The 26,045-nt window shown below is 50.0% G+C and overlaps 1 protein-coding gene across 1 annotated transcript in view; it reads left to right on the top strand.

Moving 5' to 3' along the window:
- Positions 1-3,270: 3,270 nt before the first annotated feature.
- Positions 3,271-26,045, top strand: part of LOC146759253 (cytosolic carboxypeptidase 4-like) — a 203,896-nt gene continuing 181,121 nt past the window's right edge. The window contains exon 1 of the mRNA XM_085510194.1: positions 3,271-4,064. The gene's annotated coding sequence lies outside the window, so the exon portion shown is untranslated. The remainder of the gene's footprint in view (positions 4,065-26,045) is intronic.

Below are 26,045 nucleotides of genomic sequence, written 5' to 3'. Positions count from 1 at the left end.
CATTTACTCCCTCTTGCTTCAAAGTTCCAACAGGGATGCTAAACCTTGCAGCCACCCATCCATTGCTGTTCTACCTCCCTGCACTGCTGTTGGTCTCCTTTAGGGTGTGTACATAGCACACTGCATTAGCACTCAGAGGTGGTTTTGGTTTGTTTTTAAGCATTTTGCTCAATCCAGACTGTCTCCCTAATCTGTCACTTCCCCAGGTTTGCACACAACACCTTAGGAAAGTATTTCTCCTTCCTTTCCCCAAGAAAAACGCCTGCGTGCCCAGCTGCTGGGCAGCACTTCTAACTGATGGCATCTTCCCCAGCTGCAAGGCCAGCAAGGGGTTATGGTGTGAAGCAGGTGGGGAATAGCAGCCACTGTGCCTAGGGCTGAGTGGGGCACATGGCTCTGGGGGGCAGGAAGCACTTGGGCAGCATGACAGGTACAGCACGTAGCTGCAGCCTTCCATCTTTATTTCAGCCAAAAGAGACCAAAGTGATGTCCGTGAGCCAGTAATGTGCCCTCACAGCCCAGAAAGACAACTGTATCACAGAATCACAGAACTGTAGGGGTTGGAAGGGACCTCTAGAGATCATTGAGTCCAACTGTACCCTGGGCTGCACAAAAAACAGTGTGGTCAGAGACTGAGGGAGGTGATCCCACCCCTCTGCTCTGCTCTGCGAGACCTCACCTGGAGCACTGCTCCATATGTGGAGTCCTCAGTTCAGGGGAGACACAGACCTGATGGTGTGTTCATCCAGAGGAAAATGGTTAAATGGTTTCAAACTGAAAGATGGGATATTTAAATTGGACGTAAGTTTTTACAATAAGGGTGGTGTTGGCACTGCACAGTTTGCCCAAAGAGGTGGTGGTGCCCCATCCCTGCAGGCCTTCAAGGTCAGGAAATGGGTTCTGAGCTTCTGACGGAGCTGTGGGTGTCTCTGTGCATTGTAGGGGAGGTGGATAGGATGACTTTCAATGGTTCCTTTCAACTCAAGCCACTCAGTGATTCTATCAAATAATTCTTGAATGATACCTACGAAAGGAGAATATAGGGTAACAAGTGGTCTTCTGTCAGAAATAAGGCATTTATCCTGTTCCTGAAGGCTGCAGTAAGACAAAGCTCCCTCAAGGGCTCGTGGGGAAGGGTGGAAGTGCAGGTACAGTGGCTGAGCTGTGGCACAGCGGGTGCTCCCCATGGCCACCTGCCTCTCAGCGCTCTCAGACCCTCTGGAAAAGAGCATTTTTCCCTGGGGATGTTACCAAAGCAGCAGGGCCATTTCAGGCCCATGCCCAGCATGAATTTTGAGCTGGCAGTAGCCCCTGCACAGCCCTGAGAGCAGAGGGTGCAGGATGTTCCTGAACCTGCCTGTGAGGAGGCAGCTGCTGGGAGGTGCTGTCACAGTACCTGTTCAGAGTGATTCTGACCCAGACCTGGTGTTTGTGTTGGATGGTAGCAAAGCAGTGCAGCCTCCACTATGAGCCTGACTTGGAACAAGCTTCTCCTGTCACCAAGAAAGTCATACCCAAACATTTGCTTCCTTTCCTCGCACCAGAACACAGCTGGCACCGCTGCTGTGCCCGCCCTGCTGCTCCTGGGCCAGAACGGAGTGCCAAGGCAGCAAATGCTGGGAATGAGAGGCCTGAGGAGGCTGCTCCATGTGGCAGAGGTCAGCCAGGACTGCAGATGCATTACCACAGAGCGCCTTCCTGTCTGTCTGCTCCCTCCAGGGAGCACACTGCTAATGCTGAGCAGGGCCAAGCATGGGACTGAGGAACACCAAACACACTCCCTCCAGTTCTAAAAGACAGCAGTGATAGAACTGAAAATTAGGGATGCACAAGAAAACCCTGGCAAAGCCAACTTTCTGACATGGCTTTTCTCTTAGGGGAGCAGAGGAATCAGTCGCTCCCTTCCTTCATCACTTGGGCCTCTCTGCCCTTGTAACAGCCTGATCCTGATCCATGGAGCAGAGGGCTTGAAAATGGATAGAGGAGAGCTGCCCTCAGTGCCAATCCTCAGTTCCCAGCCCCAGGCAGCAGTTGCTGATAGGGCAGAGGTGGCCACTGCTCTGGGAAGGGCAGTTTTGATGGTCCACAGGCACAAGCTGTGGTGCTGATCTCAAAACAATGCTCCTTTTCCCCCTTAGAGGTTGCAAGAACTGTGTCCTCAGGCTGCACAGAGATGGGTCTGGGAGCAAAGCCGCATTCCCTTTCCTTGCTCACACTGACCCCAGGCGCTGGATCCCAGGGCAGGAAGGTTTCCAGGAGGAAGGTGTGAGGTGCAGCGCTGCAGCTTTCTTCTTCTTCTGGGGCTGTGCCCCCCCACGTGCGCACCCAGCACAACGCCCAGCACAAGGTATCCAGAAGCATTGCATCCATCCCGGCACAACGATGGGCTGTACCCACATGCTCCACAGTAACCCTGGCCCCGCGCTCCTCCAGCTGCAGGCAGCATGAGAGTGGGGACAGCCCCAGCCAAGCGGCACCACTGCTGTCCCCACGGGAGGGTGGCCGAGGGGCCAGGGTTCATGGCCAGTGGTGGGGGCCTCTTTCCAGGCGCAGGGTTGCTGCATGTTGGCAAGGTACGGCGGCTCCTCTCCGGGCAGGCAGTTTGTCGCGGTGCTCTGCTCGCCGTGCTGTAACATCGCTGTCATTTTCTGAGAAAACCGGACCAAGGTTTCAAAATGTCAGAGCTGCACACTGCTAGGAGTCCTGGAGACAGGTAACAACCTCTAAAACCCTGACGCCTACAGAATTTATTGACCCCGGAGACAACGTAACCTCTCATTTCCGCGCCGGGCTCATCTCCTCCACCCAGCCGCGTGTCGGGGCCGGGGCCGGGCCGGCAGGAGACGGTTCCGCTCCGCGCAGCTCCGCGTTCGGCTTCCAACGCCGCCTCGAATCCGTGCGTGGCTCCTCCTGGCGCCGCAGCCGTTTCTGCCGGTTCCCTCAGCGCAAAAGCCGCTCGAAAGCCGAAAACGCTCCTGAGCGGTGGCAGCAGCATTCCTCTCCGCTCCTCTCCTCTCCTTTCCTCTCCTCTCCTCTCCGCTCCTCTCCTCTCCTTTCCTCTCCTCTCCTCTCCTCTCCTCTCCTCTCCGCTCCGCTCCTCACGCACCCGCCTCCCCACGGGGCCCGGGGTCCCGCGTCCCTCCCGCATCCCGACCCGAGTGTTGGTCAGACTCGTGGCTCCGTGCTCCCTGTCGGCGCTGCCCCGCCCGGTGCGCGGCTGCCCGGCCCGCGACACGTCTGCGCGCGGTCGGGCGGCTGCGGCTCAGCCGTGCGTGCGGGGCGGGGAGCGCCCGCATCCCGTGCCCGCCCCGGCGCGGCGGCGCGGCGCGGGGGAGGCGGCGGCCGCCTCCGTGCTGCATCGCGCGGCGCCGCTGGCGGGGGCCGGGGCCGGGCGGCAGCGCTGGGTGCGGAGGATGGGCGCAGCGAAGGGCCGGGCCGAGCACCCCGCCCTGCCCCACCGCACCGCGCGGCGCCGCGGCTGCTCCGCCTGAGCGCGGAGCCGCATGGCCCTGCCGCCCGCCGCGCCGTAGGTGCCCCCGGGGAGGCTCCGCGGCCCCCCCCCCCCCCCCCCCCCTCCAAGCTCCGTCGTTCCGCAGCGAAGCGCGGACACGCAGCGCTCGGCGAGGATTCACCCGGCTCGGCTCCACCGCGAGGTCGGCGGGCGCGGAGCGGAGCGGCGCGGGCTGCCCGCGGCGGGGCGATGCGAGCGGGCTCGGAGGGCTGCGCCGCTGCGTGCCCCGCGCCCGCGCCGTCCCCCCGCCTCCCGCCCGCCCGGCGCGGTGTGTGCGTGTGTGCATGTGCGCTGCCGCTGCCCGCGCCGGAGCCGGAGCCGGAGCCGAGCCGCCGCGCTCCATGGGGCCGTCCGTGCGGGCTGCCCTTCCCTCCGCGGCCGCCGGCAGCCGCCACCGCGGAGCCGGTCTAGGATGCGGCTGCTGAGCCATGGCACAGGGCAGAGAGGCGGCCAGCCTGCCTGCTGCGAGAGTCTGAAGCCCCGCCGGAGCCCGGCCGCGGCCGCCGCTGCAGGGGAAGCGCTCCGGACGCCGTCTTTCCCCGAGAGGCACCAGGTAATCGCGGAGCTGGCGGCCGTCGCCCGGCTCCCGCCGCATTGCAGCCGCCGTTACTTATTCATGGGGGAAGGGGCGCGGGAGGGCGCCAGCGGCGGGGTCCCGCCCGGCTCCGTGCAGGGCTCGCCCCGCATCGCACCGGGACGGGACGGGACGGGGTGTCCGCCGGCGCCTGGGACTCCCCTCCCGGGGGGGCGGCGGCCGCGGGGCCGCGCGGGGCGAGGGTGGGGTGGGCGCCACGAGCCGGGCCGGGCCGGGCCGCGCTCCCATCGCTGCCCGCGGGACGGCGCCGGCGGCCGCCCGCGGCTGGGGGTGCTGCAGGGCCGCGGATACCGCGGCGGCCGCCGCCCCCTCCGCTCCTTGGCGCGGTGCTGCCGCCGCCTGGGGAGCGCCGGCACCGCCGGGCCGGGCCGGGGCTGCGCGGTGCCGCCCGAGCCCTGCGCTGCCGGGGTCGCGGCCGTGCCCGCGGTCCTGCCGGGCGCTCGCTCGGGGGCACGGCTCGGCTCCTCCGGCTGCGGGGGGTTCCTGAGCTCCTCCGCAGGGAACGCACCGGGTGTGCGGAGATGCGGCTCCCGGCTCCCTCCTGCCGCCTGCCCTCACCGCGGGAGGCTCCCGTCAGCCGCGCCGTCCCGCTGCCCTCGCCCGGCACACGCCTCTCATTGCACCTCTGTCCTGGGAGGCTGTCGCTTGTCCCCTGGATCCCAGGATTTGTGTTAAGTGCCGTCCCTTCCCCTCCCCTCCTTTTTGTGTGTAGTGAGCGCTCCTCGTCTGCGGGAAAGCAAATGTAGGACACAATCAACCTTTTTTTTATTTATTTATTTTTTTTTCTGATGGAAGGTTCCCGTTAGGGGAGACAGCACGGCAGTTGTTGAGGAGCCAGCCGAAACCTTGCAGCCATGTTGATGTCAGGAACAAACAAACCTCCCTGCAGGGATCGGCTGCAGCTGAGGAGGGGGCCACGGAGGGCGGCTACATGGAGGGGCAGTTCAGTGCTGCCACACCTGGGGAGCACGGGCAGAGGTGGGCGAGGAGCTGTCACAGCCCTTCGTGCTGTTGCTGCTTGCCAGGCGCTGGCTTGGCATCAGCATGGCATCTGCAGATCACGGCCACTGCCCTCTGTCATTTTCTTCTGTGATACAGGGCAGCAGTATTTCCTCTCCTGTGCTGTTGTCTTCTCTCTCTAGCCTGGTCTGTCATGTCTCCAGGGCAGGCAATTTTCATTGCATTGAGCAACTGGAACAGGAGGGTGTGTTGGCCTTAGCTGCTGGTGTGAACATCATCTGACCAGCCCCCAAACCAAGGAGGGGAAAGCTGGGAGCCTTTAGCTGGGGCTGTCCCTGCACGGTCTCTGGCTGTCTCCTACAGAGCTTGACAGCCCAGGATACCTATGCCTTTCTCGTCATGTTGCTGGTTACTGATCTTTCCCATTCACGTTTACATGTCCCCAGAGTAAGGTGGTGTCTGCTCATTCCTTCTGAGAATCCTTGTCTGAATGCTGCATGTCCAGCCCTTTTCAAGTGAAGGTCGACAGACAACAAAGCAGTGGGATGGATGGATCCTCCCTGGGTTGTTGGAGCCTTTTGGTGATAACTGTGTGTCAAAGGGTTTCTACTTCCTTGGGAGGGCTGGGCTGGTTCTGGCAGCACCCATCCTACCTGCAGCCATCGGCAGGAGCACAGTGCCCAGGGCTGTTGGGGCAGTGTGTGCCTCGTGGTGTGGTGGGGCCTCTGCCTGGTTCCATTAGCTTGGAGTCATCCCCTGGAGCCGTGGGCTGTGTGTGGGTCTCCCCTTGGTGTCAGCCCACTGCTGTGTTTTACTGCTGGAATCTGTCCTGGTGGGGTGGAGCCGCTGTGCTCCAAAACGTGGAGCAGCGATTCCTCTCTGTTGGTCTGAGAGTCAGGTTCAATTCTGCAGGAAGAACCATACCAGAAACTGAATGCTCTCAGTGCCCAAACACCTTTCTGATCTACATTTCTAAATATAAGCTGTTCTCAAGGGATTATGCATTTGTTTAAATGCATAATAAATGCATTTTAATGCATTAAGGCTGTATCAAAATGCACACCCAAGCTTGCCAGCTAGGCCTCCAGTCACAAAGCTTACTAAGAAGCTTCCCATGGTATATTAGCTTGCATTTCTTCTTTCAGAAAAAGCAGTTACCAGTTTTCTCATGGCAATGCAGTCAGTGGAAATAAATCCTGGCTATTTGAAGCGTCTCGCATGAGTTAGAAGCTGAGCTGGTCTACCAGTTTTGTGGCTTACTAAAACCTACACAAGTCCAGGAATGGACTCCTTGCACTCATCAATCTCATCTTTGGTTTATGCTCAAGGAGGTGCAGTGTTATTCAGATGGTTTCTTGGGTGCTGTCTTTGAATTTGTTGTACAAATCTTTTGCCTGAAGAGATTTGTATTTGGCTGCATCATTATGAACATTGGTAGATGTTGACCATGAGGTAGAGGAAGAAGGTAAGGTGTTGTCCAACCTAAGAATGGGACTGATGAGGTATGTGGGGCAAAACAGGTGGGAACCCAAAAACAAATGTGTCAGAACAGCACAGAAAGAGGGAAACGGAGCTTCCCCAGGCCAATCTGTAACTGAGCTCCCCACGCAGCTGCCTTGGTGTACATTTTTTTCCAAAAATTTCAGAAGATGGGGATGGTGTTCCCGCTGGTGTGGTCTGGGCAAGCAAAGGTGCCTGCAAGCAGTGGGGAGATGGAGCGTCCGAAGGTACCTGGAGAGCTTGTCGGTCTGTTGGGGCGCATGGGGATATGTTAAATGCTGAAAGGCTAATGGCTTTCCATTGTTGATCAATATTTCCTATGCTTTCAGATGTGGTAACGGGTTTAGTTTATTAGAACAGTCTTTGAATATTCTCTAAGCAAGCAACCCATCCAGAAAATCATGCTAATAGCTTTGTTATTAACAGGCCTGGCAGAATTTGAGCCAAGTAGAAAAGGCTTGTCTAAGTGCTGTTGCAGTGTTTGGGGCCAGGCAAATTCCATGCATTAGGAAAGATTTGTACTCCTTTGACCAGACATCACCGACTGTTGTCTATTTATATGCATCTAAATATATCCTCTGCAGACTTCAGACTCTTAGATAGTAGTAAAATTACTTTTCGATATTATGCTATTAAAATGTGCTTGCTGACACTACTTGATGAGTTTTATGCTAAGAGATGTGTGTGTATGTTTAAAATAAAAATTGTTCTTCAAGTTGTTACCTGAAATGCTTTGGAAGTGAAAGCGTGTTATGGTGCAGATGGAGAGCAAAAAGAAATACGGTTTAATTGAAGCAGTACTGGAGACATACTCAAGCCTCTAAGGCCAAATCCAAACAACTACAGGCTTTTGTTGCTTAAAAGTGAGCCATTCCCTCCATAAATATATATAAAATAATTGTTTACTTTGTGATACAATGGGAAGATTTGCTTCTGATTAGTCAGATATACCTTCTGACTACATGGTTCCTGCATGCTGAATACTGTGAAGTTTGAGACATCATTTTGGAAACAAATCCTGGAAGAAGCACCTTCTTGTCTGTTGTAGGTGTGCATGAGGCCCAGGCAGCCAGCCAATGTTCTTCAGTGGTGCTCCTGCTGGGGCCACCCCTCATCCACAACAGCGCTAATGTGGGTACCCACCTGTGCTTGGCAGCAGGGGAGCTGACAGAGAGGAGCATGAGGTTCTCCTGACCAGGTTAACTGATCTGTCAGCTCCTGAGCTCTGGGTGAGTGGGAGCTGTGCTGTATGCTGCCCCAAAGGGACACACCAGGAATTAATTGCAGGTGGAGGGGCTGATCTCACTGCATGCTGTGGTGCAATAGTAATTGCTGTCCAGGTAGTGTTTTGGAACTGGCAGTACAGATCCAGGGGTAAAAGATGATACTCTAGTTCCAAGCTTTCATAAATGTTCCCAGTTAACCCTGCTGCAAAAGTGGTTGCGTTGGTGATTCTGTGTCTGACTGGCCTTCAGACTATGATGGAATGGTAATAATAGTAATTTTCTGTGGCATCTCTTGCTTATGGTTCTTGAAGTAAGAAAACCTGTAGAGGAATTGAGAGCAATTGGTATCTGTAGGATGTTGAGACGGGCCACAGAGAAGTTAAATGTATGGTTCTCAGAAAAGGTCTCAAGTCTGGTATTTGGTCCCCTGATGCTCAGGGACAGGTACTGTGCCATCTTCAGCTCCTTGAATCATAGGATGGTATGGGTTGGAAAAGCTCTTAGTCATCATCTAGTTCTAATGCTTACATCTTTCTCTAGATCAGGTTACCCAAAGCCCCATCCAGCCTGGCCTTGAACAACTCCAGGGATGGGGCATCCATAGTTTCTCTGAACACCCTGTGCAGTGCCCTTACTACAATCATAGGTGGACAATCTGAGATCCAGACTGTTAGTCAGAGGAGTCCATTGCCCTGCCATGAACTGGGGTCATGGATTTCAGTGACAGCTGTCCTAGCTGCCAAATAGTCCTGTCATTTAGAAGGGTGTAGTGAAGTCTGTGATGCCTAAAGGGAGTAAGACCTAGGGGAAGGTCTGTGTCTGAGTGCACATTGACGTAGTGCCTGGTGCAGAGGAGGGTGGCAGCGCTGGCCACAGGGCTCCATTCCCCCGTGCCTGCCTTGCTGGCTGCCTGCTGCCTGTGGCTTGGGGCTGGAGCTGTTCTGCTGGCCTAAGCCAGTGTAGCAGTTCTCATGTTCTTGTGGGTTAAATCACTCTACAGATAATGTTTGTCCTGAGCAGGCTGAATAATGCAAAAGGTGATTTGTCAAATGGCTAATTCAGTGGCTAATGGGAAACCTCAGTAAAGGCCTCTTTAATTGCATAGCATGGGACTGGCAAACTGAGTGCTTGTATCTGGTTCCCAGTGCTGCAAAACCATGTCTCATGCTTTATTTTTGAGGTTGCTCTTCCTGCTGAGTTTCTCAACAAGAACTCCTATAAGATCATTTCCATGAGAACACACGATTAGCTGACTTGAAAGTTGAATGCCTGTTTTTTCCCTTGAAGTTTTTTGTTGTTGTTGTTCAAGTTTCTCTGACAATGTCATGTTGGATTGTTGTTTTTGTTTTGGTTTGGTTTGGTTTATTACAGAGATGAATAAAGCTGTTTTCATTGCCAAAGCATTGTTACGTTGCCAGGTATCTGGTATTCCAGTTTATAATTCCTCATTGTCACGGAGTTCTCTCTAGAGCTCACTCCGGGACAGTGGGCACAACCCGGGGCAGCAGGAACAAAAGCCCCCCCCCCTTTTCTCTAGCGGCAATGCAGCGCGGCCCGGCCACGTGCGTTTAGGGAGACGGGGAAGGGAAGGGAGATTGCGATTAGGTCTAACAAAAAGTAAGGGAGAAAAAAAAGGTGATCTGAGAACGAATGGCAGTTTAATAACCCAATAATGCTAAACAGCAACAAGAGAGTTTCAACAAAGAGAATACCAAGTCCCAAATCTCACCTATGGAGCTGTGGAAGGCAGGAAGGTCTGACCACGTTGTCTCCTCGCAGGGAGCCGGTCCAGCAACGCCGTCCCCTTCCTCACTTCCCTTCCGGTGCCCCACCCCACATGCTCATTAAGGCAGTTCACAGAAAAAAAAACTTGTCCCCTTTACTCCCATTATTAGCATGGTGTTCTGATGTGGAATACCAACACCAACCAAATTGCAAAACCATAACATTCCACCCCTTATTACACATCATCACATCATGCCTAACTTTTATCAACATATAAACAGAACAGTAGTTAACATGCATTACATATGTACATACAGATATATATATATATACACACACACATGGAATCACAGGCTGCACTCCCCCAGCATCAGATTTCCCTGTGGCACACACTGAACATCCCCATCCTTCTGCATCACCCACCAGGTGCACCCAGGTCCCTGTGCAAAGACAGTTCCACGGAGGGGCCTCCCCTTTCCAGAGGCTGGAAGGACCCAAACCGCTTTTCCCAGCATATTCTTTACATGCACCACAGGAACCTTGTCTCCCTCCACGGTACGCAGGGAGTTGGACTGTGTAGGGCTGTCTCAGTTGGCTGATCCTCGGGTGTTTACCAGCCAGGTGGCTTCTACTAGATGTTTCTCCCAGTTCTTAAATGTTCCACCACCCATCGCTTTCAGCGTGGTTTTCAGCAAACCGTTGTGGCGCTCGATCTTACCAGCGGCTGGTGCGTGATAGGGGATGTGATAGATCCACTCGATGCCATGTTCTTTGGCCCAAGTGCTCACCAGTGAATTTTTGAAATGAGTCCCATTGTCTGATTCGATCCTCTCTGGGGTGCCATGTCGCCACAGGATTTGTGTCTCTAGGCCTAATATGGTGTTTCTGGCAGTGGCATGGGGTACCGCATATGTCTCAAGCCACCCAGTGGTTACCTCCACCATGGTGAGTACATAATGCTTACCATTACGAGTCTTTGGCAGGGTGATATAATCAATCTGCCATGCCTCCCCATATTTATACTTTTCCCATCGCCCTTCCCCCCAGAGAGGTCTCATCCTCTTGGCCTGTTTGATCATGGCACAGGTGTCACAATCATGGATGATCTGCGCAATAGCATCCATAGTTATGTCCACCCCTCGGTCTCTAGCCCACTTATGTGTTCCATCTCTGCCTTGATGGCCTGAGGTCTCATGGGCCCACCGAGCTAGGAATAACTCTCCCTTATTCTGCCAATCCAGGTCTATCTCAGCCACCTCAATTCTGGCAGCTCGATCTACCTGGTGGTTATTTTGTTGCTCCTCTGTTGCTCGACTCTTGGGCACGTGGGCATCTACGTGACGCACCTTTAGGACCATGTTCTTTATTCGGGCAGCAATGTTCTTCCATAGTTCAGCGGCCCAAATAGGTTTACCTTTCCGCTGCCATTTTGCTCCCATTGCTGCAACCACCCCCATAAGGCATTGGCCACCATCCATGAGTCAGTATAGAGGTAAAGCACTGGCCATTTCTCCCGCTCAGCAATGTCTAGGGCCAGCTGGACAGCCTTTACCTCCGCAAATTGACTCGATTCTCCTCTTCCTTCCGTGGCCTCTGCAACTTGTCGTGTGGGGCTCCACACTGCAGCCTTCCATCTGCGATGTTTCCCAACAATGCGGCACGATCCATCAGTGAACAGGGCGAACTTCTTTTCATTTTCCAGAAGTTCATTGTATGGGGGAGCCTCTTTGGCGCGTGACACCTCTTCTGCTGGTGGTGCTTCAAACTTTTTACCTTCGGGCCAGTCAATGATCACTTCTAGGATCCCTGGACGGCTGAGGTTCCCCATCCGGGCCCGCTGTGTGATTAGTGCAACCCACTTACTCCATGTGGCATCTGTGGCATGGTGAGTGGAGGGAACCTGCCCTTTAAACATCCAATTCAGCACTGGAAGTCGAGGTGCCAGGAGAAGCTGCGTCTCGGTGCCAATTACCTCAGAGGCAGCCCGAACCCCTTCATATGCGGCTAAGATCTCCTTCTCAGTTGGAGTGTAGCCCTCTTCCGACCCCCTATATGCTCTACTCCAGAATCCTAGGGGTTGGCCTCGGGTCTCATCTGAGGTTCTCTGCCACAAGCTCCAAGTGGGACCTTTCTCCCCAGCAGCCGTGTAAAGGATGTTCTTCACATCCTGTCCCATCCGTACTGGCCCCAGGGCCACAGCACGGGCTATCTCTTGCTTGATTTGCTCAAAGGCCTGCTGCTGTTCAGGGCCCCACGCGAAGCTATTCTTCTTTCGGGTCACCTGATAGAGGGGGCTCACAATGAGGCTATAATTTGGGATGTGCATCCTCCAGAAGCCTACCACACCCAGGAAGGACTGTGTCTCTTTTTTGTCAGTGGGCGCAGACATTGCAGTAATTTTGTTGATCACGTCTATTGGGATGTGGCGACGCCCATCTTGCCATTTCACCCCAAGAAACTGGATTTCTTGGGCAGGGCCCTTCACTTTGTCTCGCTTAATAGCGAAACCAGCAGACAGGAGGATCTGGATTATCCGTTCTCCTTTTTTAAAAACCTCCGTCGCTGTATCACCCCACACAACGATATCATCTATATACTGCAGGTGCTCTGGAGCACCGCCCTGTTCCAATGTGGCTTGGATCAGCCCATGGCAGATGGTCGGGCTGTGTTTCCACCCCTGGGGCAAACGATTCCAAGTGTACTGAACACCCCTCCAAGTAAAAGCAAACTGTGGCCTACACTCTGTGGCCAAAGGGACAGAGAAGAATGCATTGGCAATATCAATGGTGGCATATCATTTTGCCTCTTTTGATTCCAGTTCATACTGGAGTTCCAACATGTCTGGCACTGCAGCACTCAATGGGGGTGTGACCTCATTAAGGCCACGATAGTCCACTGTCAGCCTCCATTCTCCACTGGCTTTGCGCACTGGCCATATGGGGCTATTGAAGGGTGAATGGGTCTTACTAATTACTCCCTGACTTTCTAGTTGTTGAATGAGCTTATGGATAGGGAGCAAGGAATCCCTATTAGTATGGTACTGTCGTCTGTGTACTGTTCTCGTGGCAATTGGTACCCGTTGTTCTTCCACCCGTAGTAACCCCACAGCAGACGGGTCCCCTGATAGGCCAGGCAAATCAGACAGCTGCTTAATATTGTCTGTTTCTATAGCAGCTATTCCAAAAGCCCATCTGTATCCTTTGGGGTCCTTGAAATGTCCCCTTCTTAGGTAATCTATTCCAAGTATGCAAGGAGCCCCCTGGCCAGTCACTATACGATGTTTCTGCCAGTCTCTACCAGTGAGGCTTATCTCGGCCTCCAATACAGACAGTTCCTGCGAACCCCCAGTCACCCCATGTATATGTATCCGTTCTGTCCCTTCGAAACCTGAGGGTATCAGAGTGCACTGTGCACCGGTATCCACCAGTGCTTTATATTTTTGTGGTTCTGATGTGCCAGGCCACCAAATCCACACCGTCCAATACACTCTATTATCCCTTTCCCCCCCCTGGCTGAGGGCAGGGCCCCTCTATTGGTTGTCTACAGCGGTAGAGGCAACCTCAGTAGTGGCTGACCTCTTTTGTAATTTTCTTACCCGTGCTCGCAGTACAAAATTGGGTTCGTCATGCCACTTCTTCATATCCTCTCCATGGTCACGCAGGTAGTTCCACATGGCACCACGTGACATAGGCTCACTGCGGTCCTTCACTCGGACAGGTGTGCATTTGCGTCTGACAGCTGAGACTGCCACAGGTTCACTGTGGTTCCTTGCCGCAGACCAGCTCTTCTGCATGTTGTCCTGTCTTTTCTCCATTCGGTCCATTCTATCCACCATTTTACAGATGGCTGCGATGGTGGTACGGTGTGGCAGTAGTGAGTATTCGATATTTTGCAGTGAAAGGATGAGCTCAAAAATTTCAGGTCTCCTATCCAGCTCATCATACCTGTTAGAGTTCGTTAATAGTACACTGGAATACTTCACTGGTGCTGACCGTATGAGTTTCTTGCATATTTCTGGAGTACCGCTCACCTTTTCTGGGTCATGGTAATCCTCTGGGTCCCCAGGGACAAACGTGGGATCGAACAGCATTTCTGCCACAGCCATTTCTCTCAGGTACTGGATACCTTCCTCAGCTGTACTCCATTTTTCCAGTACAGGCTCCAAATCACTTTTGAGAAGACAGGTTGCCTTTACAGCTGATAGAATCCTCTCCCAGAGATTGGCGACTCCATCGAGACATCTGCTAATCCCTCTATCAATAGATGAGTCTCGAGCAATGTTTCCTAATTGACGAGCCTCATCGCAGCTTAGAGACATGCAGGAGGCCCCATTGTCCCAACACCGGAGCAGCCAAGTGACAAGGCGTTCACCTGGGAGTCGGGCAAACTCCTTTCTCGCACTTTGGATTTCAGTAATTTTCAGAGGTTTACGAGTAGAGGAAGCAGTGACTTTTCCCTCATCATCACTATCTTCTCCGCGTCTGTTAGTCTTCTGGGTTGCCTTTCTCAGTGGTTTTGGGGAGGGTCCCTCACCAGGATCTTCCTCTACTTCCTCCATCCGTTCCAGACGTGAGGGCACACGCTCCCATCTCTGGCCTTCATCGTCACTATCTTCTCCATGTCTGTTAGTCTTCTGAGTTGCCTTCCTTGGTGGTTTTGGGGAGGGTCCCTCGCCCGGATCTTCCTCTACTTCCTCCATCCGTTCCAGACGTGAGGACACACGTCCCAACTCTGGCCTTCCACTGGGGCGACTGACACTGATGCTGGTGCTTCCTGTGGTCGGCTGGGATTAACTTGTTGCCTTCCCCTTAGTATTTGGATCTCATTCTCGAGACTCTCTATCTTTTTCATAAGCCATTCGTTCTGAGATCCCCCTGATCTCCCACACTCACTCAGGGGTTCTATTAATTTCCCAAGGTCCCCCTGGTGTTCAGGGGTGAGATTACCTGATACTGGGGGTCCCGATGCTTCTGGCCCTTTTCCTGAGTCTCTCTGCACTATTCTTTGCAAGTCTCTCTGCAATTTATAATAAACTACTACAATTAGAGAGACTAACAACACAGTATTCCAATTGACACCCCAGTCATACTTAAGGAATTGAGAGCATTCGTGAGCCAGTTCAAGCACGGTGCCTGTGATGTTCGTTAGTCTGGAAGGGAGCCAGGCAGATATCTCTATCCCTGCCAGCCATCGGCTTAATAAATCTACCCCTACCCCCAACATCAGGAAGTCCTTAAGCCAGGACCACAGGAACCTAGGGACTATCAGTCCTACATACAGGGCTGCTGAAAAAGACCACCTAATTACTGCCCAAAACATTGCCCTGAGCTGTGCCCGCATTCTCCACCAAAAATGTCACGGAGTTCTCTCTAGAGCTCACTCCGGGACAGTGGGCACAAACCCGGGGCAGCAGGAACAAAAGCCCTCCCCCTTTTCTCTAGCGGCAATGCGGGGCGGCCCGGCGCGGCCTGGCCACGTGCGTTTAGGGAGACGGGGAAGGGAAGGGAGATTGCGATTAGGTCTAACCAAAAATGAGGGAGGAAAAAGGTGATCTGAGAACGAATGGCAGTTTAATAACCTAATAATGCTAAACAAACAACAAGAGAGTCTCAACAAAGAGAATACCAAGTCCCAAATCTCACCGATGGAGCTGTGGAAGGCAGGAAGCTCTGACCACGTTGTCTCCTCGCAGGGAGCCGGTCCAGCAACCCCGTCCCCTTCCTCACTTCCCTTCCGGTGCCCCACCCCACATGCTCATTAAGGCAGTTCACAGGAAAAAAACTTGTCCCCTTTACTCCCATTATTAGCATGGTGTTCTGATGTGGAATACCAACACCAACCAAATTGCAAAACCATAACAAGTGCCTTTGCAGTGCTGCCCATCCCAAGCACAGCCCGAGTGCCCCAGCAGCAGCACCACCATGCAGGAGCAGGTCAGCATCAGTGAGGTGAAGCTGAGCATCTTAGATGGGGACTTAGAGTCAGGCTGCCAGTCCCAGGCACCAGGCAGCAGCACCAGCTCTGAGCCACTCTCATCTTGACAAGAGGAGTCCCATCTTCACCCCTGACCTCTCAAGCCCTCCTGTCTTTTATTGAATAAAGTCACTCATGCTCAATTATCGCCTTGACTGCATTCTGAGTATTCATTCACAGTGATTGCGATGAATGCAACAAACAGCAAGGCAGCTCAGCTTGCAACACTCTGGCTGTGGGGTTCGTGCAGGCAGAGCTCTGGGTTCCCATTTTGCCTGGCTTTGGGATGTCTGCAGCAAGATCTCTACCATTTTGTATGGGAGCAAATAATCTCTAGCATCCAGGTTGCTGCTCATGATATATCCCAGTCTTCCTGGCTGTCACTTTGTGATACTTTTCAAAGCCTTTTGATACTCTTTGATGCCTTGGCTGCTCCCTAACACCTCTGTCCTCCTGCCATGTTGACTCATGTCTCCCACTTTTAAGCTGGCTTTGCAGATCATCTCCAGCCCTGTCATCATCACGCTGCAGCAGGAGGTTCTCACCTGGCCCAGTGTCTGGCAGTGCTGCTTGTTCTGCAGATGAGCAGCTGCCTCCTCATCTCTTCAGCTACAGTAGTTTTTCTCAGGGCAGTTAGATGCAGTCATGCTGCTCTGGATTTGGTGTGTTAAATCCATGCTGCATGGCAGCAGTCAGTGCAATACAAAGGTGTTCTGTGTGCCACAGCATTTCTCCAGGGGCTGCCAAAGGTAGAAGCACAACACAGCACCATCCTTCTGACAGTAATGTCTGTGAGTGTTAGACATGTGAGCACTGCATCATCCCCAGCGTGTCAGTGCTTTTCCACACCAACCTGACTCTCACACTCTGCACTGAATGTAACTCTGCTCTTGTGGAGACAAATGCTTTCTGTCACATCCTCCATCCCTGCAACCATTTGCCGGTAGGCAGCTCTTGCAGAAGAATCAAGCAGCAGAACCTTGTGCTCACCCTACAGCATGCAAATGCTATGAAAGCAGAAATAACCTGGCATGCTCTGGGTCTGCAAGGCTGCACAGATGGGAGAGGTAGATTGTGTTTTTGCAGTGGAAGTTTCCAGTATTTTCAGTACATAGTGTAGGCCCTAACTGAATGTATAACCCTCTTGTAAAACAGCTGTATAAGTAGTTTTTCCACCAAGAAAGTTGCTGAACAGAGTTAAGTTCAGACTGGGGGCATTCTGACATGGGGAGAATTGAGACAAGCACAAGATAAATACACAGGGTGGGTAGAGCCCAGCACAGGACAGAATGAATGTACTGACTGTTGGAAACATTGCCCTTCTCTCTCTGCAGAAAAGTACAAGGCAGACCTAAAAACAAGAGGTTGGTAATTGACCTTATATGGAAATGAATCCTAGCAACAGTCTGGAGGAGTCTGTGAGCCTGAGATGCTCAACCAATGAGAGCCACGAGAGCATCACCTGCATTGGGTTTAGGGCATAGAACAGAATTGATTTCACTGACTGGTGTGCAGTTTCTCCCTTGCCAACAGGGGATGTGCGCGCAGTATTGCAATAATGAATAAGCACTGCTGCTATCGCTGCCATCTTTGCCTAACTAGAAATCTTTGACTTTGAGAGTTTCTCACACAAGGGGAGAGGGTAAGAAAGTAAAGAGGCACAGAAAACTAAGGAAAACTGCTCTTCTGTATCTTATCTATAAAAATTGATACGATGCTGTTGTGCATTTTTTAATTTATTTTTAATTTTTTGCCAATGTCAGTTAGATTGTTTTAAAATATCCACACACCAAAATCTGACTACCAAGCAAATGTAATGAAAATGAAATGAAGGTGAGTTAGTGGAAAGCACAAGGCCATATTATATTAGGCTCCAGCAAATTTACAGGCACTCACTGCACAAAGAGGTAGATCTGAGTTGCACATTATATGATTCCCACAAAGATTAAGGAAATCTGAAGCTTTCAATATATTTTTTTTTTATTCTTTTTTCATTTCATTTTTAAACAACTGAACCAGACCCCAACCCTCACAGGAGCTGTAAAGATAACAGCATTAACCCACAATGTAACTCTAATCCTAACCCTTACCCGGATTCTAAAATCGTCTCTAACTCCAAATGTAACAACAAAAATGATGCTAGAAGTTTGTAGCAAAAGGAACCTTTACCCTGATCATAATCCAAAAAAAAAATCATTATGGTAACAATAATCCTTACCTTAAAAGTAATATTAATCAGAGCCCAGATGATGCTTGCATCCAATCAGAAGCATGCTTTGCATTATTTAAAAGTTGTATTTTTTCCAATGAACTCTCTCTATTATCACGTTTATAAAGTAACAGAGTCTGTTCTTTTTCTCCTGACACTGTGCCTTACTCCTGACATCCCCTGGAAATGACCCAGATAGGGCACCATCAAAGTAATGCTAATAGTAATGTCAATCCTAAGGGTATCTCTAGCCTCAGTGTTAATGGGACGCTAACAACAATCCCAACAGCCTTAAACATTCTGGTGGTGTGACAGAGGTGCTGCCTTGCACATGCTGGGCAGTCCCATTGCCTGTTAAATGCAGGCGGCAGCGTAGAAACATGATGCCCGTGGTCAGAATGCCCTGTGGCAGATCCTGGCACCGGAGAACTGACCGGAGAACCATGAGAGAACTGACAACAAATCACTCGACATCAGAACCGACCCAGTGGTTATTTACAAGCCTTGGGTGACCCAGACAGGATCTCAGAGTGGTGAATGTAGGTACAGAAGTTGTTACTACTCTGTTTTCTTCTAAAAGCTGCTCAGCTGCTTTGCGTTTCAGACCATCCCTGGCTTCACTGTGTGCATTTGTCCAATTGATACCAGGTGTTTCTTCATCTCGGAAGTTGAGGGGGGCGGGGGAGAGTGGAAACAGAAATCAATTCAATTACTCATTTATTTATTGACAGACATTCACGTTTGCTACGTTTGGAGAAGTTTTTATTTGTTTGCTGTGGTTTGTTTTTTTCTTTTTTTCTTTTTTTTTTTCCCCCTTCCCTCCTCTTCCATCTTTGTGTTCTTCCCCTATAATCAAAAGAGAACGGATCCCCAGGGTCTGTCCCGCAGACGTTCTTTCCGTGGTCTCTGCTGCCACCTGCTGGCCAATACACGGAACTGCCACTGTTGGGCGTTTGGTGCCACAGGAAGCACAACGCAGATCTGAGTTCTGACCGGTCTACGCAGCAAATCCGCCAATCTTTATTGCGATAAGCCCTCCACATGGCATTGCGCATGCACTCGAACACGCAACAGGCATAGATTTCTCCTAACTCCGTGAGGAGCAGGCAAGCAGAACAACTGAGCGCACCACTGCTTGTGATTGGGCCACCCCCATCATAGAGATGTGTGTTAGATCTTTTACCCACCCCTGGACTGGCCTTGTTGTTTAACGATAACCTCTGAAATCTGAGTTACTGGTTCTACCACCTGTAGTGTAGAATAGGTAGCCAATAAATGCTTTTCAACTGTGATGTATCTTTATTCTGCTCCATGCCAAACCTGTGACCAAAACCTCATAGGGGTTCACAAAGAACTCTGGCTCTGCCAGAGCCCCCATCCAGACCCTTCTTGAGTTACATTCATATCTAGTTTGGCTGAAAAGGTTGCACTATAAATACTCAGTGCTTGGGCCTGTTTAACAGATATTTTTTCCTGATTATGCTGTCCATCGATCTTTTTAAACTGAACTCCTGCTCTAATCTGGTCTTTAAACATTGGTTGTCTCAAGACCCTAATGGGTCCAGACTGGATTACCTTAGGGGCTGGACGCCTAAGTCATGGCAGCAGATGGTTCTCTGACCTTTCCACCACCATTCAGAGACTGCATCTGGCTGCAGGCACTCTTGTCTCCCCATCAATTGGGCAGCCTGTTGTATTACAGCACCTGAGGGCCACTGGGGGGTTCAGTATGGATAACATAGACCCATCCTGATGTAAAGGTGATGGCTGTAGGATGAGATCCCTCGTTCCTGATGAAAAATTTATTGACTGGGCTCTCAAAATCATCTTCATAGATTGCCTCTTTCATGCCTAATTCTCTAATATAATTTTGTTAGTCCTCCATAGAGGACCACAGGCTGATATTTAATGGTATGTCATTCTTATTTGGCCATGTTATATGACACACAGCCATAAATCATTCACTGATCAAATGGCTATCCTCATTATGTTGGACAGAACATACAGTCTTTGCCTGAGGGCAGGGTGAGTAGTAATGGATGTCAGTTTTGAAATTTCCAGTCCATTCACCACAGCGCTTTCTGCCTCCATGTCCCATAACCAGAGCAGCTATGCTGGCATGCTCTCTTGGTTTCTGTCTAAACCACTGTACTATATCCATCAGTTCAGCTGCTGTATTATGGGCAGCAGGGTTTGGGGGGTTGGACACTGGTCAGGGCACTCCCACCAGCCTATCCTGCATTTTTTTTTTTTCATTTTAGGGTTACAATCAGTCAGATCTCAAATAGATCTAGTCCAAATGGAACCTCAAAATCTGACCTTTTAGTGCCTTCATTTACAGAGTCCATTTTATACAGATTCCCTTGTACAGGTTCCCCATGGTCTTCCAGAAAGATGTTCCTGATCTTCCATAGGAGAATGATTGAATTAGGTTTTTTCCCCATCAAAACTGCCACCTGTCTTTCCAGTTTTTCAACACTGTCATTCAATAGCTGATTTGCATCAGCCTGAGCCTCTTCAGTTATGTTCAGACAGTTCAAGGCCATCAGCAGTGGCCATGCCACCATGAACGCAGCTAACTGTCATTCTCAAGTTGTACGTATGTCTTTGCTAAGACCATGGAAATACTCAGTCAGGTGGGCCAGGGACTCATGGACCCTCCCTCCAATCCACACAGGGCCCCATTTTTCAGTGACAGAAGCAGTGCTGCATTTTGAGGATCCTAGGAATCCCAGGACATGCCCTGACAAAAGGTCATTCAAAGGGGTAGTCTTTCCTCATCCAAACCACCCCATGATATTCACAGAATCACAGAATTGTAGGGGTTGGAAGGGACCTCCAGAGACCACTGAGTCCAGCCCCCCTGCCAAAGCAGGTTCCCTACACCACGTCGCACAGCTCAGCATCCAGACAAGTCTTGAATATCTCCAGAGAAGGAGATTCCACAACCACCCTGGGCAGCCTGTTCCAGTGCTCTGTCACTCTCACCATAAAGAAGTTATTGCACACATTAGTGCAGAATTTCCTATGGTCCAGTTTCTGTCTGTTTCCCCTTGTCCCTCCTCCACACACTGCTGACAAGAGTCTGGCCTCAACACTTTGCCCCTCACACCTCAAATATTTATAGACCTGGATCAGGTCCCCTCTCAGCCTTCTTTTCTCAAGGCTAAACAGACCCAGTTTGCTTAGTCTCTCCTCATAGGGGAGATGCTCCAGGCCCTTCACCATCTTTGTGGCCCTCCACTGGACTCTTTCCAAGAGATCCCTGTCTTTTTTTACTGGGGAGCCCAGAACTGGACACAATATTCCAGATGAGGCCTCACCAGGGCAGAGTAGAGGGGGAGGATCACCTCCTTCGACCTGCTGGACACGCTCTTTTTAATGCACCCCAGGATGCCATTGGCTTTTTTGGCTACAAGGGCACACTGCTGGCTCATGGTTAATCTGTCGTCCACCAGGACGCCCAGGTCCCTCTCAGCAGAGCTCCTCTCCAGCAGCTCTTCCCCCAGCCTGTACTGGTGCATGCAATTATTTCTACCCAGGTGCAAGACTCTACACTTGCTTTTGTTAAACCTCATCCGGTTTCTTACTGCCCAGCTCTCCAGCCTGTCCAGGTCTCGCTGAATGGCAGCACAGCCTTCAGGTGTGTCAGCCAATCCTCCCAACTTCGTGTCATCAGCAAACTTCCTGAGGGTGGTCATTGATGAAGATGTTGAACAAGACCGGACCCAGCACAGACCCCTGGGGGACGCCGCTAGTTACAGCCCTGCAGCCAGACACTGCACTGCCAACGACAACCCTCTGCACTCTGCCAGTCAGCCAATTCTCGACCCACTTCACTGTCCACTCACCTATCCCATACTTCCTCAACTCTGGTATAAGTATGTCATGGGAGACTGTATCAGTTATAGAGGTTATAGAGTTCAATTCCTGTAGTCAATTTGGCGGCCCAGGTGGGACCAGCTCTGTTCGCTGCAGGACCAGCTGCGAGGGAGACACTTTTGGCGCACCCTGAGATTTCTCTGAAGGACTCCCTTCCTCACCTGATCACTGCAGGGACAGACAAGGACCACCCATAGGTGGACCAGGTATGTGTATGGTAAGTGGAGCCCATATGTCTTGAGGAGACATCCTACACAGTTTACAGCCATACGTGCTGCTCCCAGGGAGGTGAGCTCATGGCTTTGGTTGCCAGCTGGGGTAGGAAGACTCCTTGGGTGAGTTCCTATGAAAGGGAACTGTATGTCATATGAATGGAAACAAGAACAAATACTCTCTCCCAGGTAGTTGACAATAGGAGGGACCTAGGTTGGTCTCTCCTACAGGTATGGGATATAGTGGATAGCCTGTCAAATGGTAGCCTGGGTTCTCCAAGTTGTAATCACGGGGCTTATAGGTTGTATGTTCAATATTATCATCTGCTTTAAGTGTTTGGTACCGTGTGTCAAGCCGACTCTGGGAAAAACATTAACGTTTGCAACTGGTCGACCAGAGTATGAGTGTTATTAAGATTCCAGCTAGAAAACGTTGTCAGCATTGTGTAGTATGAATAAACCATGGTTTTTGATCTAAATGTCAGAGTGAGTGTGGTGTGAGTGAGACACAGAACAGCTGCAGGGTGAGTGCCGAGTCCCGATCCATGTTTCCTTCCTCCTGTGAGGGAAATGGCCAGACACGGACAAAGTGAAAGACTGTGTTGTCTGTCCACTCATAAGTACTTTCTGCTTGTATGTAAGAAGACAGGAGTTTGTACTCTGTAGATTAGTAAGATTGTCCTGAGGAGAGGTGTACATTCCACCTGACCAATGAATGTCAACCCATTTATGTAATACTATGTACTGCTTGTGAGGAAGTGTGTGAGGGAGGTGGTTCAATCAGTGCTGGTTCTGTGGCACAGTGTTTATAACTGAAGAATACAGACTGTATTAAGGGAGTTTATGTGAACTGAAGAACTGTACTGTTTGACAAACTGTTTTGATGGTATAAGAAAGTGTAATTGTTAATGATGTTTGCCTTTTGGTACCATGGCAATCACCTAACAGACTATAACTAGTGATTGAAGGGAAAATGAAGGAAAAAGGGTTGATGGATAGGATGGCAGAAAGTCCTTAAATACACTGTCGGTCAGGTTGCACCTTCAGGAAATAAAAATGCAGAGAGGCTTTTATTGTAAAAGTGAGGCTGTAGGGATAATATAACAGAAACTATCAGTGCCTTGATTTGTTTCCTTTGTACTTGCTGTGCTGGAGTCATTTCTGAAAAAAAAAAAATGATGGCTTTTATTTTTATAGCATTCCCTTCCCTTGTAGCCTGGTGTAAAAGGTGCAGCCAACACCAAGGTCATCCCTTCCCCTTCTTGACCAGCAGGAGACAGGGTAGACTGTAACAAGATTAGTGTCTCAGCTGCTCTGTCATTTTGTAGTGTTGCAGGTCACCCCATCGGAGCTGGGGAATTTGTATTGCGGCAGAGTAGGAGTGTGTTTGGTAGAGCAGGCGTTGAAGGCCGTTCTTGAAACGCAGTCCTGTAAATCCTGGCCTCTGGCAGCCCAAGCTGTTTAGTTATGTTTTATGAATCAGGTCATATCGTGTCTGTCACAGCTTCCAGATGCCGAACTCCTTCTGTGACAGCTTTGTCAAGTGTTTTGAAAGGGCAAAAAAAAAAAAAACAGCTCGAGGGTCACCGTGGAGGGTAATGCAACGTGCAGGAATTGTTTTTCACAAAGAGCGACTGGCCAGGGGCAAAAGAAGAGTGAGAAATATGAAGAAAGAGGGGGCCTCGGTGGCTGTGGTGCCCTCACTATCCATCATCTCCCGTGTTTAGCACTAACAGACTGTGAATGAGCAATCCACGTAGTGACGTGGAGTCTCTGTACTAACATAGGTGGCGGGCCTGCAAGCAATGCAGAATGTGGATAGACTTGAAACAGCATCCCTGCTCTTAAGTGGTGACTTGCTGCTTAATTTCCTTTACATCTTCCCCTTGCAATCAGAACGCTCTCTGGGCCCACCTTCAAGCTTGTCAAGTGTCTTTCCCACCAGTTGGGATATTACTTGCAATGCAGATACTGTGACCTTATTTGTTAGCTTGTCAAGATATAACTTGAAATTGGGCTCAGCTAAGATACAATAATTGCTGTTTGCACAGGGGGTGATGCTGGCGAGATGCTCCCCATGAGGCCATCTGCTAACCTGTCTCAAATGTAATTTAATAGAAGTCAAATAAAATAAATCAAATTAAAGCATGCAGCTAATGCATGCAAGCTCTGAAATGAATTTGGATTACAAGCAGGCAGTGAGACTAAATAGTTGGTTTCTTCATCCATGAAGAAGGCATGCTGGATAAGACAGTAAACAGAAATAATTGAAGGAGACTCTCAGATTTTGAGGTTGATGGGATATTAGATGACAGGGAGAGATTACTGATATAAGAAGGTTTTTGTTACTAGTATATTCTTGTAGTTAGAAATCGTGAGTTAGAAGTCTTTACAAACAATGTGTTGATGTGCGAAGCTTTGTTAGATGTAGCAGGAAGATAAATCATCTTTGCAGTGCTTGCTGTTAGCTTGTCACGACTGTGATTTACAGGGATTTTCTTTTATTTAAATAAGTGTTTCCTTTAAAAGCATTCCGATAGTTTACAGAGCGGAAGATGAAGTGGCAGCGAATGCTCTGAAATAGAACTGTTTCATTGCAAGTGCTTCATTTCAAGTAAGGATTTGTTCAGACTGTGAAGAATGGCTGAGCTGCAGTGGAAGGATTCCTTGGCAACATAAATTGGAAGAGTTCTGCTAGGAAAATGTTGGGTTGAATATACAAGGAGGCACCAGAATTGGAGAAACATATCAGGCAGTATCAGCTTCACAAACATATAGTGTAAGTCTGCATTGTTTGTAGTAGGCATCAGAAATTCAAACTGATCAGCAGCCATCATTCATGCTGTTAAATTATTTGACAAAAAACAACCTTCTGGAGATTGTATTCAAAACAGAATATCACTTATGAAGATAGGAATTAAAGAACAAACTGATCTCTTGTGTGAAAACTCCCACTTTAATGATACATAGCGTGTTATTAAGGAAAAGCAATTGGGTGCTGGACATTGTGTTCACTTCTGTTAGTTTTCCTTCTGGAGCTGATAAGACTGTTTCACAACCTGACTCCTTTATTCAGGTATACCTTTATTCCATGCTTTGTAGCAACTTCTGGGGCAAAAAATTATATATATATATATATATATATATATATATATATATATTTCATTTGTCCAACCTTCCTACTGGTAGACCTAAGAGGAGACAGTTTTCCTCTGCCCAGTAGTCTTCCTGGCTTGATGTTCCACTCCCAATAGTGATTGATGTAGAAAGGTGTGATTCATCAGAAATCTCTTCACTGAATGGAAGATCTTCCTGATCTCATGGTGGCTGCACAGTGTCTTGGCATACACACACTGGTTGAAATTTCCTCATGCTATCTACTTTATTGCAATGGCGAATCTTGCTTTATCTATCTTTCTGCCAAGTATGCTGAGATTCTGATTATGCCATAGGATCTCAGTTGCCTGATCATCTTGATGATATGTAAGTATTGCTTAGTTCTGAGCTTGCCTGTGAGCTCCAAGGTTCATCCGTGTTCTCTTGGAAAACTGATGTTCTGTCCATGATCTAAACAGCTACTGAGGAGCCTTTGATTTGAGGGTTTGAACACAAGCTGTTAAAACACTGCAGTGTTTCCAAGTCGCTCTTTAGCCAGGGGAATACAGATTAGGAGCAGCCACTAACATTGAATTGACAGTTCTCCTAAACACTTTTTTTTTTTACGTGCGTGATCAAGTTCCATTAATCATGTTTTAGACACAAACACTGGCTCATTCCACTTAATTCTTTATCAAGACAACACTGTATATCTAGAAGTAAGCTTGTCCAGGCTGAAGGATACATCAGTCCTCACCATTGGAGGGTGGGCAGCAGGACTCCCTGAAAGACCTTCTACGTTATTCCCCTACTTTCAATTTCTTACTCAATTCTCTGAGTTCATCTGAGCTCTTGCTGTCAAGATAAGATTAATTGTTATGAACTGGGAGACAGTTCTTGCTTATTAGTCTCTTTATATGGGAAGAGAGAATTGCTTTTGGGATATTCTACAATATGGGGTAGGTAGACTTGGACAGCAGTGATTCCCCAATTGAGGTCCTTTATTGAGAAGCTCTTGGTGAAATGAAGTGTTAGAAGGTGTATTTTCTAGACTTTGTTTTCTTTCCTTTTTCTCTTTTCCTATGAGTTTTTTAGGTGTAACAAGACACACAAGTTCATACTCTCCCAGCTTGCTAACTGAGGAGAAATGCAGGAT

The sequence above is a fragment of the Coturnix japonica genome, chromosome 10 (assembly GCF_054131305.1).
Source record: "Coturnix japonica strain WE chromosome 10, WE-NBRP24, whole genome shotgun sequence".
In the NCBI taxonomy this organism is placed as follows: Eukaryota; Metazoa; Chordata; class Aves; order Galliformes; family Phasianidae; genus Coturnix; species Coturnix japonica.
This window is presented reverse-complemented; position numbering and strand designations above follow the sequence as displayed.